The following is a 15,863-nucleotide window of genomic DNA, read 5'->3' as shown; positions in this document are numbered from 1 at the left end:
AATTATCTCATCTCACTGTTATGTTAGTAACAAACTTTTTTTTTTCATGGAGACGACACCGCCTACATCACTTATGTTCCGCTCACCATAAGCCATATGGCTTGACTGCACGCTCATTTTTTATTTGTTTTAAAGTGAAACGCATCAAATATGCCTTCATGTGTGTTACGATATTGCACAAATAATACGGAAAAGTGCAAAGGAATAACTTTTCATCGGTAAGTACCTAACTAGATAATAATTTTTAAAACTTAGAGCAAAAAATGCGCCCCGCGCGCCGCCACGCTTGGCGCGCAGATTTTATTCGTGGTGTCTCCTCCATACGTAGTAATATTATCTCAATGATTGTTTTGGAGTTATTTTCGGAAAGCGTGCGTACTAAAATCGATTTACATTAAAACTTAAGAGCTTATTTCTTTGATCAGGAAAGTTGGACCCGTATTGACCTCTTATTTCCAGACAGATTATACTGTAAATTGAACTGACTGGCTAATTTATATTATGATCGCAATAACCAGCCATGGTTAATTATTATGCTATTATACGAATTTGCCAGTCAGTTCAATTCACGGCGTAAACTGACTGGGAATAAGAGGTTATAATACGGCCCCTGCTCACAGTTATAATTCGATTCTATTTTTAAAAGAGTTATATCACTAGGTATTTGTCTTAGAAAATATTATATGATTAAACAAATATTGATATTACGTTATATTAAGATTAAGAAATTCACGGACGACGTAACAGCCTTTGGATTTTTTGGTTTCTTAATACCAATGAGACTGTTATGTTTAATGAAATACAAATTGTTTTTAATATAATAAATAGGTACGCTTTTTATTACTTTTGTTTTAAATTATCATAATAGAAATTGTTAAATTTTGGAACGATAGTAATTAATGTGCAAATCAAAGTAAGTTACTGATATAGGACAAAATATGGGTTAAAAGTTAAAAGTTAACGTCATACCTAAATATAATATTATCTAAATATTATACCTAAGTTAATTTGATAATTTTCCCACGAAAATTGCGCATAATAACTACCTACGTACGTTGTACGCATCAGTGATTGCTAAATATCTGACATAATTTGATGTTGAAAAAGGTGTGTTTAATTAATTTTATCTTAAATAATTAAAACAAAGAACATCTTTAATTATTAAGAAAGTAGGTATTCTAGACGATTATGATTATAACGGAATGTTCCAAATTCTACATTTCCTAAGAATTCCAATTGGGTGCCAAGTTAAAAAAAAATGTCTAAACTTACAAAATTTCTTTTTTAAATTACATTTTACGGTCAAAGTATCCTTGCATTTTTTAACAATTGTTGAAATTTCACCGTAATGTAAACTATAGCATGACTCACCGCTAAGAAATGAGAAATTTCGTTTCACATCCGTGCAAATAGTAAAAAAACTGTTCAAAGAAAAACAATAATAATAACAACGAAAACTACGCTATAACATCTTATAAATAACTAGAACATAGTGTTACTTACCAAATAACTAAAAAGTTTCACTTCCTTTTACTTTCAAAGCACTTACACTTTTAATTTCAATTCAATTTGTTATTACTGAAATTAAAAAATGGAACAGACACTTTTCTGAGCACAAATAAAAAAATATAAATTTGAAAAGCGCGCGCGTTTTGATTTTGACAGATTATTTTTTTTTTAATCCACGATACAGCGTATGCGGCCAGCGTTCGAATTGAAACTGCTTCGTGCTTCGCAGTTCGCAGTTCGCTCTCACTGTCCAACGCGCAGACCTAAGGAACCTTGAGAGCAGGCAAATAGTCCATTGTATTTAAAAATTATAAGAATAATTGCTAAGATAATATTAACTGAGCAATCGCGGCTGTAGCAAAAACAAGTGTTTAACCACGCAAACTTATGACACGTTTATCTCTGTAATTAGCATTTTATTGTTTTTTAAGCTTTAAGTTTTATTTTTCCAAGTGAGGAAAATGGTCTTATAAAACGTGTGTTTTAAAAATGTTTATAGGTTTTCCTTAGAAGAGCAAACGATGACACAGTATGCAAAGCTTGGTCGTATATGTTTATAATTTTTAAATTGAATTATGTGTTAGTTTCAATCAAAAATTTTTTAGCATTCCAAATGTATGGGGGAGTATTTGGTATAAAAAATCTAATATTAAAAAAAAAACATTGGTTGCGTTATGATGCTTATATTGATGGATTGAGATAAATCAGAATTGAAAGAAATGATGACAATGAAATAAATAACAAAATATGCAAATCATTAGTTAAATCACTAAACTCTAAAGAAACCGTTATACATTTGTATGGAGGTGTGAAGTTATTTCCTTACTTATTTGTTCCTCTCTAGGTATAGTGTAATTTTACATTATAAAAGTTGTTATGTTATTACGAAGATGCTCTTCTACTTACAACAAGGTAAATGAATCACCATAAGAAAATAAATAGCAATTGATGGCAAGTCATCATTCACACAAAGAGATCAGAAAAGGTCATAATTATTTCTTGAAACTATAGATAATAGTATACGTACCTATTTAGTACATCAATTGTGTACATATTTAACTTATAAATTATATTGTTATAATAGAATTTTCGAACTTCGTCGTTTTGAGGTAATTAATTAGATACATATAAAAATTACGATAAAAACTTTGACGCATCTTATTATGGATGCTTGTAATTTTTTTATTATTAGATTGTGATTGAAATACTTCAAGATATATTTAATTCAATAAGTAGGTACGAATAGAATAAAAATAAAAATAAAATATTGAGGAGTGTCTAAACTTATTTACATCTACGCAATTTACGCACGGTGTGAGGTGTCAAATTCAAATGCAAGTGCACTATGTTATTGAAATCGAATCCTTCATGCTAACATTGTTTACAAATGGTTTACAAATCAATTAGGTAGTTAATCTTAATATTATATATAAATCTCGTGTCCTCAATGGACTCCTAAACCACTTAACCGATTATAATAAAATTTGCACACCATGTGCAGTTCGATCCAACTTGAGAGATAGGATAGTTTAAAGCACAAAGCGGGCGAAGCCGCGGGCGGAAAGCTAGTGTTATCATAAATTTTGAATACCTATGTGAAGAAGTTGTTTCTACTGTCTGTCTAATGGTCTACAGATTCTTAACTAATTCAAATTGAAACTATGTGAAAAAAATGATTGAATATACGTTCGTGGAGAAAGGTTTACAGACAAAATTTATTAATTTCATTTTTTTGAATAAAATTAAATATTGTCATAGTTAAATAGAAACAAAAATATATTATGTAGGTATGGGTATGGGTACCTTATACAGTCTGTGCTTATACGTATTTTCATACGATCTATAATACAATTTATTTTTTTATTCGTTCCTGCCAGTTCCTGCATGGATAATAATATGTGCAAGCGTTGATAGAATTTTTTTTCGTAGTTTTCGTATACGTAGATATATAAAAGTATAATAAGTATCATATTGCTCTGTAGCCTGTAGGTATAATAATATAGATACGATGGAAACAATTTAAGAGCACTTATAAGAACTCTATACTTTGTGATTTTAGGCCAAAAACTGTAAGCAGAGGCCTCGGGTTCTATGCACTCTTTGAAATTGGTGCCTTGCGAAATTCGATTTCAATTCAATTAATAGCTAGTTAAAACTATTAACTTCAGACTTAAAAATAATCTGTGGATAATGAAACTTTTTCTTATTGCTTCAAGAACTTATTTATAATATTATAGAGAGGTGATGATGATAATTATTATAGAATATGAATATAGAGTCTGATATTTATGCTATTTTAATAAATTACTTTTAGTTCAGCACAGGGCCGGATCTACCCATGGGCTTTATGGGCTGCAGCCCAGGGCCCCGAGGTTAAAAGGGCCCCCTTACCCCGATAAAACCAATGGGCGATAATAATTAAAAAAAAAATCTGTAGTCGGTTTTCGAAAAAAAAAATGATGAAAATCGCATACCTACCTATAACTTTTGCTAACATGTAAAAGGATGTTAGCATGTTGATTTTCAACTTTTAGAAAATGAATCTCAATTATTGAAACTATTTGGTTATTTTATATACAGTGGTGGACGTTTAATTAGAAACAGTAACACAATGAAGTAGTCATCAAGTTTATTTAACATTTGTGTATTAACGTTTTAGAGATAAAGCACTATTTCATATGTAATAGAACACTCGTTTATGTAGTTTTATAAGAAATTGCTTAATTTTAATCAAACATTAGCTTAAATTAATAAAATTAAACAACTTTAAGTGCAGTCTGATTTCCGAGTATTTTCAGTCGGGACAACAAATTAGAAACAGCATGGTTCGAGTGTTCTAAAGTCAAAACCTATTAAAATGTCGTTAATATTTTTTTCTTCTACAAATAATTGCACCATTTTTGTCAAAATGTAAACTTAAGAGTACAGTAATCCAAAAGTAATAATGCGCCTGTTCGGCAACTGTCATATTCTCGGAGAGTCCGAAGATGATATCTATATAGAGCGGTTAAATGCATTTTCTTCATGCATAATTTAGTCAAATTATGTTTTGTGCTAAAAGATATTAATATGTATTTGTAGGTAAGAAACGATTTTGTTTCGATAATTCCTTGTAAGTAAATAGCGAGTATAACCCCACGATTGCGAATATAATATTATCTTTGTTGGATTGATTTACTTGGAAAATTTATAGTACTTTTAAAGTGTCTTACTGAAGCTGGTGTAATGATGGAAGAAAATAAGGTTAAAATAATACAAAATTTATATTGTACTAGCTTTCCGCCTGCGGCTTTGCCCGCGTTTTCAAAGAAAAACCCGCATAGTTCCCGTTCCCGTGGGATTTCCGGGATAAAACCTAGCCTATGTTACTCGTGGATAATGTTGCTTTCGAATGGTGAAAGAATTTTTAAAATCAGTCCAGTAGTTTATGAGCCTATTCATCACAATCAAACAAACAAACAAAGTTTTCCTCTTTATAATATTAGTGTAGATAAAGTATGGTTTTCAAACACAGGTTTATATTTAAACCATATACGTAAATCTTATCATTAAAATCTCAGTTCAAAAGTATTTACAGTACTGATCATTCTTCAATATTATGACAATTACAAAAAAAATAAAAACAATCAAAATCAGGGATTATCTTTATTTCTGATATTTTAGATACATCGGAACTCTTCTTCATTTTCACTTTCCCTACTGCCATCACCTGTGTAAATCATTTCATCGATTAATTCAATTCACCTTTAAAAACAAAACCAAGAAGGGTACGTAATAGCAGCTCTATATAATTCCACACAGAGAGAACACGTGCAGTCACCACCAATATTTAAAGACAACTGACGGATTTTTGAGTTTTTTGACTGACAGGCTACCGTCACCTACCGCCCGATTTGTTTTTGATTGTGTATGACCATGAATTGACTTCTATTTCTTTTGAACAAGGTGTAAAATGCAAGTTTGTTGTTTAGGGCTCTTACGATTCAATGATTCGAGTGTCTTCGGAAATACGACAATTAGCGAAGATTTGCATGTGCATTATTAATTTTGGATTACTGTATTTTTCTTGTTAATGGGTCACAACTCTTACTTTTACCCATTTTTTTTGCAAAGTTAATTAATTTTCAGAAACTTTTAGATAGAATGTTTAAAAAATGGTGTAAATATTTGTAGAAGAAAAAAATATTAACGACATTTTAATAGGTTTTGACTTTAGAACACTCGAACCATGCTGTTTCTAATTTGTTGTTCAGACTGAAAATACTCGGAAATTAGACTGCACTTAAAGTTGTTTAATTTTATTAATTTAAGCTAACATTTGATTAAAATTAAGCAATTTCTTATAAATCTAGATAAACGGGTGTTCTATTACATTTGAAATAATGCTTAATCTCTAATACGTTATTATACACAAATTTCAAATGAATTTGATGACTACTTCATTGTGTTACGTGTTTCTAATTATACGTCCACCACTGTAGGTACCTTCCTATATAAAATAACCAAATAGTTTCGCGGGGCCCAGCTAGTTTATGTATAGGTATACATAATAATAACTAGCTGCTCCCCGCGAATGTATAGGTATACATAATAATAACTAGCTGCGCCGCGCGATTTCACCCACGTGGCTCAGATCCTGTTAGTCTTAGCCTGATGATATAATAGCCTTCCTCTATAAATGGGCTATCTAACACCGAAATAATTTTTTAAATCGGACCAGTAGTTCCTGAGATTAACGCATTCAAACAAACATACAAACTCTTCAGCTTTATAATATTAAGTAATAAGTATAGATACTAGTATAGATATATATTCATGACTTTATTTCATATACATATTACAAAAATATAACTTAAAAAGTAGCGGAGAAATTAGCACTAGATTGTCATCCGACTTAGCCTTTAACCAACGACTTAGCAGTTGGCAACGCGCTTAAAAGTTTCACTTCAAAAATGCACTTTTTACTCTTTTTAGAGGGCTATGTAAATAGGCTTATTTTTAAGCTATGTTTTTTTACCAAACCGTTTCGAAAAAACTTGTTATTTCCCTCTTAATAATATAATTGATAATGACATTTTTTTTCGATAAATTAATATTTATTTGTCCTCGTTGAGATATTCAAATACTTTTTTTTATTAATACAGATTTATTGTAACTATCAACGTACTATTAAAAATTTATAAGTAACATTTGTGATGTTTTAACGAAATGCGTTATTCGGTTATTAAGAAGTGTTTTAACCTTAGAGTACAATAGTAGATAGTATATATACTCTAAGGTTTTAACTCTTATGTACGAGCCCGAACGAGTTATGGCCCAGTCATGTAAGGTTGAATTAGGTAAGAATCTCGGAATTCGAGATACCCAGCTGTAAGTCTGTAAATACTTGTATATTGACACCCTAAAAGTTGTCTCAAAATCTACATATTATGGTAGGGTGTAAGGAACTATTAAATTTCAAGGTCAAAAAACGGTTGTATGCGCTTTCTTTGGAAATATCTCATTTCTTATGGGTTTTTTGCTATTTGTTTTTATTATCAATATTGTAGAATAAAAAATACTCCACAAATTTTGTTTAAAAAATTTTGTATACGGTGAACCGTTTTCGAGATAGAGGGCGGAGAACGCGCGGTCACAGTATCACTTCATCGACATTTCAACCGTGTATAATATTATAAGTTCACTTTGTTTGTCACTTTGTTTGTCCGCTATAGACTCCTGAACTAATGAAACGATTTAAAACCAAAGGGGTTTGAAACTTTTTGTATGAACGCTGGCAGACGAACAAAAAATGTCTAATAAGATAGTACCCTAAAGCGTCACATTACCGAGATATTTGGAGGTAAATATTCACTTATGAGTACGACAAACACTAAAAATAGACTTATTACGTGTCTATATGCATGATATTATCTCCAAATAATCACTCCCAGGTAGATTATTATTATTACAGGAAGAAAGTAGGTATTCATTACATTACTTACATTTTTTTGTAATGTATGTATGTTTTTATGTAATGAATCTACCTACTTTCTTACAATAAACTGTTATTTACCTCCAAATATCTCGGTAATGTGACGCTTTAGGGTACTATCTTATTAGACATTTTTTGTTCGTCTAGGTGTCCTCTATCCATACATACCACTTAAATCGTGCGCCGCGATTTTGAAAAAAAATCAAAATGGCGGCGGGTTTGATATGCCAGAAAGTTTCAATGCCCTTTGATTATGTTAAAATAACAAAATTGCGAAAGTAAGCATTAAGAAAATATGAACATTTCCAAAAAAAGGCCCCTGGGTAGTTTCAGCCCAGGGCCCCACAAGTTCACGGTCCGGCCCTGGTTCAGCATGAGTTTTGTTACATGTCGAAACTTCTTCAGCGAGAGTAAGTACCTAATACACAGACCTAATAGATACAATAAAAATATATTAAACGATTAAAGTTTAAATAATGGCAGTCACAAACAATCACGTTTAACTAAGCATAATAAAATATCAGCCAGAAATGCCACAAACAGCATGACTTTAGTAAGAAATAAGAATTATATAATTATTTTTTCGCAAGATGCGAGCTGGCCGTGCAACATAGTTTGACATTAATAAGTGGGTCTGTGCCACTTCCGAGTTGAGATTACTATGTACAAGAAGATAGATTTGCGAAAGAGAGAACTTTTTATTAATTTTCTAATAAAAGTTAATAAATGGCAAAACAAGAACGATACACGCATTTTGCACACCTACACATATTTCCAAACAAACAATTATTTCAATGTTTCATTGAATATTTATAGTCAATGTAAAGTTAATATTGATACCTAGTTATTCTTCCAATGACCAATACCTACTTAGAGTATATAATATTTTATATACCAGATTTTGTTATCATTTAGTTTATACTTTATAGTATCATTAAATATTTTTTTTGTAATTATTCATTGACATGACATCACAGAACAGTAAAAATATATTGTGTTATATAAGTCCCGTGTCCCCTTAGTGGGGTAAGGGGCAGATTATACATCTGTTTCACTGATCGATTTTTCTTTTTAGGGAAAAGTAGGTGATCAGCCTTCTGTGTCCTACCAGACCGAGACATTTTTTTTCTTCGTCTCCACCGGGAATCGAACCTAGGACCTCTCGGTGCTACGCTCACGCGTCAACCACTGTACCAAGGAGGCGGTCGGATTTTATTATAGCGCCATCTAGTTAATCCTATCTAATTTATGTTAACGATTTAAATTAAGCCGTCTTCTATTTCAGCGCCATCTATGTGTTATAATAAGAATCACTAAGAATGGTTTGGTACAGACTGTTTTGGTGTTTTTGGATACGAATCATAGATGGAGTTAGTCGCAGAACTGGTAATATAATTTGGTATTTTATTTTTCCACTAGTTTTAGATATTTTTTATCGTTATAAAATTAAGACGCTTTTATTATAACGAAAGTGTTAATGAGGCTTTGAGTAATTATTTTACTCATGAATTTGTGGCAATAAAACTTTGCCCACATTTTTAATAATTGTATTCCGAAAATATATTAAAAATTACGTTTACACCAAAATGCAACTCTTCTCTTATATAGATAATAGCCGAGTGTAGATTATTTTAATTTAGTTTTAGGTAGTTTATTCAATCATTTATAACAGATAAGTAATTATTGATCTAACAATTATATAAGTAATTTGTACATACATAAGAACCTGTAATACAGGTCACCGGGTCGTCAAATAATGGTGTATTCAACATACTTACCAATCAAGTACCTATCCATCTAATAAAATTAATCTTTATTTAAACATACATTTATTAAAGGTATCAAGTTATATTGCCTATAAATAAATATAGTTTGAAAAAATAAAAAACACGCTTTCAAGATTTTTTTTTTTTTTGTAAGGTGTTTCTCAATGTTAGCCAGAAGGGCTTCTACATTTTAACGCGGACGCGTCTTTCAAGATACTTAGGATACTTACAACTAAAAAGTAAAAAATATTTTTTAATCTAGAAAAGCGTGGGGTGCCTTGTAGGTACAATCAGCTCATGAAAAGCGCCACACGCTTTTTTCTCAAAAATACCTAGGTATTGGTTATTGCTTGATTTCTAGATTAAGAATTATTTTCTACTTTTTAGTTGTAAGCATTGGGTCCATGGTTGTAAGTGACTATCTTGAAAGCGTGTTTTTCAGTTTTTCAAACTATATAATTATGTTATACGTCTTACTAGAAATAGGTAGGTACCTACCATTTATTCCATTAGATGCTAAAAAGAAATTCCCTTATTCAAATTGAGTGATATTTGTATATGCAACCTGTCAATATCCATACAGTAGGTACATATATCTTGTGTTTGATATTACGCGAGAAAATTAGAAATTAACATTTTTAACGTATTTAAGTAATACTCAATTTATTCATACAATTTACCAGTTAATCCATCTCTAATGTTTTGTAACAGATTATTATTACTCTTAAATTGTTTTATTTTTGCTTTTTTTTTGTCCTGTTTAAAACAGGATTATATAAAAGAAATATAAACAGTATTAATATTAAACTTAGTACTGTGTTAAGGACACGTTCCTGGCCCGTACCTTGAACTAGTAATAAATATTATAGTAAAGTAAATTTTACTATGCATTGTTCAAATACAAAATGGCGGTATTACAAAATAAATAGCTAACCTTCATTTTATTTTGACGGAAGAAAATACACACTAATATTATAAATGCTAATAATATCTGTCGGTTCAGCCTCAGGATTTTTGAAATTAGTTGAAAATACAGGCAAATATGCATTGAGTTACGATGTGCTACGTATTAATACCTCAGTACAAATATGGGCAAGTTTTGTCAATTCCTATGGCAAAATCAAAATCCCTGTGTTTTAGTGGCAAGGCGGTTTGCCAGCACTCCCCTCGTGGGATAATTTATTTTTCAAGTACCTAAGTCCATAGAGTACATTATTACAAATGCTAAGTCTAGGTCTCCCCGTGACCACACTCGCTGCCAGATTTTTGAAGTGAAACTTTTTTAGGCGCGTTGAGAGTAAAATTTCAAGGTCGCGTCATGGCGATACCGTCACGTCATAGAGTAGAGCGACGATTTTGGTATTATGAATCTTGACAACAAATAAGTTTCACTTCTGACACGTTTGCTCAGCGCATACGCTCAAATCAAAATACAAAGGTATATTGTTTTTTTGTGCTAAAATTATGAATCTGTATCCTATTTCAAGTAATTTTAATGTCGAATTTTACAAGAGTACCGTGCACGTTAAAAATCATAAAAAATAGAGGTAGGTACCATTCCGCTCTACCAATCTAACCAAAAGTTAAACTGTAGCCTGTAGGTACTAAACAAAACGTGTTTTAAACCCGTTAAACTGCTTTATATTACTAACAACAGTCTTTTTCTATTATTGTAATATTTAATAATATTACTTTTATTTTATTAAATAAAAATGAATTATTAAAACACATATAATTTAGGTGAACAATATATTATTAATAAACCTACGTAGTACATATTACTTAATTAGTAAATGCACTTAAAATCACCACTTATTTTTAGTACAAAAAATCTAGCACATTTATCGAGGGAGGTGTATATATCATCACGCTAACACCAACAGGAGCGGAGCAATGCGGGTGAAACCGCGCGGAACAGCTAGTAATTAATATTGGTGTAATAAGTGTATGATTCATAATCTATTCCAAAATTCCGTCTAAAATATAAACTAATTCTCAGAAGATGATGATTTTAATGTTAATTACAACTAAAATGAACAAGAATTTATGTTTTTTGTATAAACTATAGGTACATGTTTTCAGTACCTATGGTTGCGAATATTTCAAGGTTAATAGTGTTTTTGTGAAGATTTTAAAGCAGTTATTATTGGAGAATTTTAAATGACAATTGTGATAAAAATTATATTCGTAACTAGCTTCCGCCCGCGACTCCGTCCGCGCGGAAAAATTAAGAAAAATTAAGATTTATTTTTTTTCTACGTATTTTTCCGGGATAAAAAGTATCCTATTTTATGCCCAGGATAATAAGGAATAATTATACCAAGTTTCATCGAAATCGAACCGTTAGTTTTCACGTGATGCCTGAACATACAGACAGACAGACAGACAGACAAAAATTTTTTTAATCACATATTTGGGCTTGGTATCGATCCAGTAACACCCCTGCTATTTATTTTTTCCATAATTTCAATGTACAGAATTGACCCTTCTACAGATTTATTATTATATATGTATAGATAATTTATAGGTACTTCATGAAAATACTAGACATATCGAATTTACGAAAGAAAATCGGCAAAGCGGTTTCAGTTACATTTTTTAAATATTTTTATATACAGATTGATATCTACGCATTTTTTTTTCATTTCCCTACAAATTAACTAGTTTATTTATTTTTGACCTAGGTACACTAAAAACGGTGCTCGAACGGTGAAGGAACACATCGTGAGTAAACCGACATGTCGAAGAATCAAAAGTTACATATTGTGATATCTGCCAATCCGCACTTGGCCAGCGTGTTGGATTATGGCCTACCCTCATAGGAGAGTCCCAGCAGTGGGATCGTATGGGCTGATAGTGATGACACTAAAAATACGATCAAGGGAGAAACAATTAACATTGAACCTTAGAGCTAGCGCGCAAGAGCAACTTTTGTCTCCGCAACTATTCATATATATTAATTATTATGGAGTTGCGTCGCTACGTGCGAGCACTTTCTTACTAGCCCATAGAGTTGATGGGAGAGACAAAATAGTTGCGGAGACAAAATTTGCTCTTGCGCGCTAGCTCTTAACTTACGAATAATTTAGGTATCTATGAAAAAGGTAAAGTAACAACATTGTCAATAACCCTCGTTGTACCCTCGTAGGCCAATTGACAATTATAAGCTTGTGAATGTAGCAGAATGACGGAGAACCGGGAACGATGGCAGAAGATCGTAAAGCGCATTACATTTGCCCGGTACCACATGATCGCCACGACCGCTCTGTCACACACGAAGACGAAGAACAAGAAGATGAAAATTATTTTAAATGAAAGTTACTAAACAAAAGAATTGCACTGTTTATGCAATTCGAGGTCAATTTACAATGCGTTCTATTACGTGATGAAAACATGATTTGATACGTGATAGCAATGTAAATAAGAATAAATATCTAAACACACAGAAAGATTTTATTACTAATATATATTACCTAACTAGGTTTGCCCCGCGGTTTTAACCCATTGCTCCTTAGCGTGATGATATACATATAGAGATTAGAGCATATAATGACCTTCCTCGATAAATGGGTTATCTAACACTGAAAGAATTTTTCTAATCGGACCCATAGTTCCTAAGATTAATTTGTTTATGCAAACAAACTAAATCTTCTATAAATTAATATAGCTTAAAGATATATAACTATGTATTTAATACTTATTTCAAAGTGCAGCATAAATCACAAATAGTAGGAAAAACCACCGTTTAGCCTTCGTTAGTTTTATGGAAATGTCTTAACAAATATTGTATGAATCAACAATATTCAACCTTATATATTTTATTCATAAGCTTAGCCCGCGGATTTACTCGTTTTTTAATCGACAAAAAGAAGCCTGTATAATAAGATCTGTGTGTCAAGTTTTATTCAAAACCGATTCATGAACAGATTTTATATATATAAAAATAATAATAAAAAAAAACAACTTCGCAAACGTTCGCATGTATAGCAGTACTCAGAAGGACTAAGTTGATAATAATTATTTGCAATATATTTATATATTAGTTTATGGATATGTAAACATACTTTAGAATAAGTAAACAGTGTAGTAAGATGGTAATTAGTACCTATAGAATATAGTAAGACTATTTGTCCGAGATTTTAGGTTATCCTGCGCTAGATTCGTGAAATTATGACATGAAAATTATTATTATATTTTATTATTAACTACTTATTATTAAGTATATTTTATTATTAACTTATTTATTATATTTTATTATTAACTTATTATTATATTTTATTATTAACTATAAATTAATAATTTGGTTACTATAATACATGTAAGGAACAGGGCGAGTGTTTTCTGGCACTTCACCGACTCCTTACCCAGGTTAGGTTAGCCACCAGCTTTCTGCGAGCGGGCCCCTCAAGCCCTCCACCGGCCCGGCGCGCCCATCGAATTCATTTTTAGCCGTTTCGTTTCGGTTAATGTGCACATTAACCGGCTAAAGATGGAATATCACGACGCAAACAAACATGTTTTCGAACTTTAGCTGCTTCTCGAAAATAAACCTAAGTTTAGCCGGCTAATCTTAGGTTTATGTTCTCACCTACCTTTAGCCGTAACATATATTATATTATGTTTTAAGGCAAAATACGTTTAAATGTGTTTGTGTTTTGTTTATATAGTTGAATAGTTACTTCAAGCTTTTGTTTGCTGATTTATGAAGGCTTTTTAATTCAAACATATTTTTAGCATTTACTGAGCTGGTTGTTCTAACTGCAATTTGAAAATGTTTTTGGTACTTCGATGTTTAGAACTATAATGAGCATGCCATGAAAATATTGTTTGTATACTATAATTTTCATACTTATATTTAACTAGCTTTCTGCCCGCGGTTTCGCCCGCGTTCTCGTTCCCGTGGGATTTCCGGGATAAAACCTATCCTATGTGTTAATCCAAGTTACCCTCTTTATGTGTGCTAAATTTCATTTTAATCGGTTCAGTAGTATTTGCGTGAAAGAGTAACAAACACACACACATCCTCACAAACTTTCGCATTTATAATATTAGTAAGATAAGATAGGACTTATAATTAACTAGAATAACCATTTTTTATTGTACGTATCCCAAGCTGAGTCATCTTATAATATTTACATATAGTATTTGAACATAGTATGTATTTATATTGCTTTTTACTGAAGTACATTAGTGTATGTTTGCGGTTGCGGTGATTATGAATCGACTACCATATTTAGTTTCCTTTGGCATTTGTCCAAGAACCTTTGTTTAATAATAATTTTATGTATTCTTCTTATATTACTAGCTTACCGTCCGCGGCTTCGCCCGCTTTCTCTTAGACGATTTGAGATTTAAACTATCCTATCTCTCAAGTTGAATCGAACTGCACATGGTGTGCGAATTTTATTATAATCGGTTTAGTGGTTTAGGAGTCCATTGAGGACAAACATTGTGACACGAGATTTATATATATTAAGAATATACTTTGCTGACGCAAGCTCGGACACAAGCAATTTCGTCTGACGTTTAAAGAAATACTTTTTTAAACATTTTTAATTCATCTTTTAAATCTATGAGGCAAAACTTATTCAAAAAATGGAATTTAACTCTAAAATAAGTTTATAATTCGAAACAGTAGATCAGGTTTAAGTTATCTCGACTTTGAGTAAGCTCATTTAAATTTGGAGGATGCATAATATAGTCAGACTTCAGAGAGGTCTATAGCAAACTGCCATAGAAAGAAAGAGCAGTTTCCGAGTATTTTTATTTCAGTAAGCAAATAAAAACTCTATCCCTAATTTATCTCTAAAATTGCTTAGTACAGTTTTCAGTCCATATTTATCTATACTAAATACTAATATTATAAAGAGGAAAGGTTTGTAATTATGTATGTATGTATGTATGGTTTTCACACATAAACTACTGGACCGATTTCAAAAATTCTTTCAAAAGCTGCATCTTCACTGAGCAACATAGGCTAGGTTTTATCCCGGAAATCCCACGGGAACGGGAACTATGCGGGTTTTTCTTTGAAAACGGAAGCAGGCGGAAAGTTAGTCTCATAATATATAGCTATAGCAAAAGCTTAAATGAATGTAGGTAACATCAGTAGGATCTTCTATTCACAAAAAATTTATCCGGATATGTAACAACATCTTATCTACTTATAAATTTAACAAAGCATCTATACAAACAGAACTGATAGCACTGATAGACATTTTTAGTAGGTAGGTACTTACTAAGTTTGTGAAATGAAGAAATAAAGGAGCTTTATCATTTATGGTGTTTTAAGTTACTGTAGACTTTTTTGAGGCAGTGTATAAGATTTCTTACTAAATTTCAGAATTTTATAACATACTAAAAGATATTGGTTCATGCTAAAAGTACGTAAATGTTATATTTCATCTTTGTCTAATGACGCAATTAAATCTCTTCGATGTCATATTTTTTCTAATTCTTCAAAATCGGAAAATACGTAAACCCCATACGCAATCTGGTCATGACCTTTCAAGGTATTATCACCTTACCTGTATGTAAATAAGGGATTGATTTGCGTGATCGCTCTTGAAGGTAAGCAAGCGTCTCTTGCCCAAGAGTCGCAAGTTCAGTGTTGT

The 15,863-nt window shown here is 31.5% G+C and overlaps 1 protein-coding gene across 1 annotated transcript in view; it reads right to left on the bottom strand.

Annotated features, from left to right (window-relative positions):
• Positions 1–1,729, bottom strand: part of LOC123702714 (ABC transporter G family member 20-like) — a 59,649-nt gene extending 57,920 nt beyond the window's left edge. Inside the window, exon 1 of the mRNA XM_045650499.1 lies at positions 1,504–1,729. The gene's annotated coding sequence lies outside the window, so the exon portion shown is untranslated. The remainder of the gene's footprint in view (positions 1–1,503) is intronic.
• Positions 1,730–15,863: the final 14,134 nt, after the last annotated feature.

Source organism: Colias croceus, chromosome 24 (assembly GCF_905220415.1).
Source record: "Colias croceus chromosome 24, ilColCroc2.1".
Taxonomy (NCBI): domain Eukaryota; kingdom Metazoa; phylum Arthropoda; class Insecta; order Lepidoptera; family Pieridae; genus Colias; species Colias croceus.
This window is presented reverse-complemented; position numbering and strand designations above follow the sequence as displayed.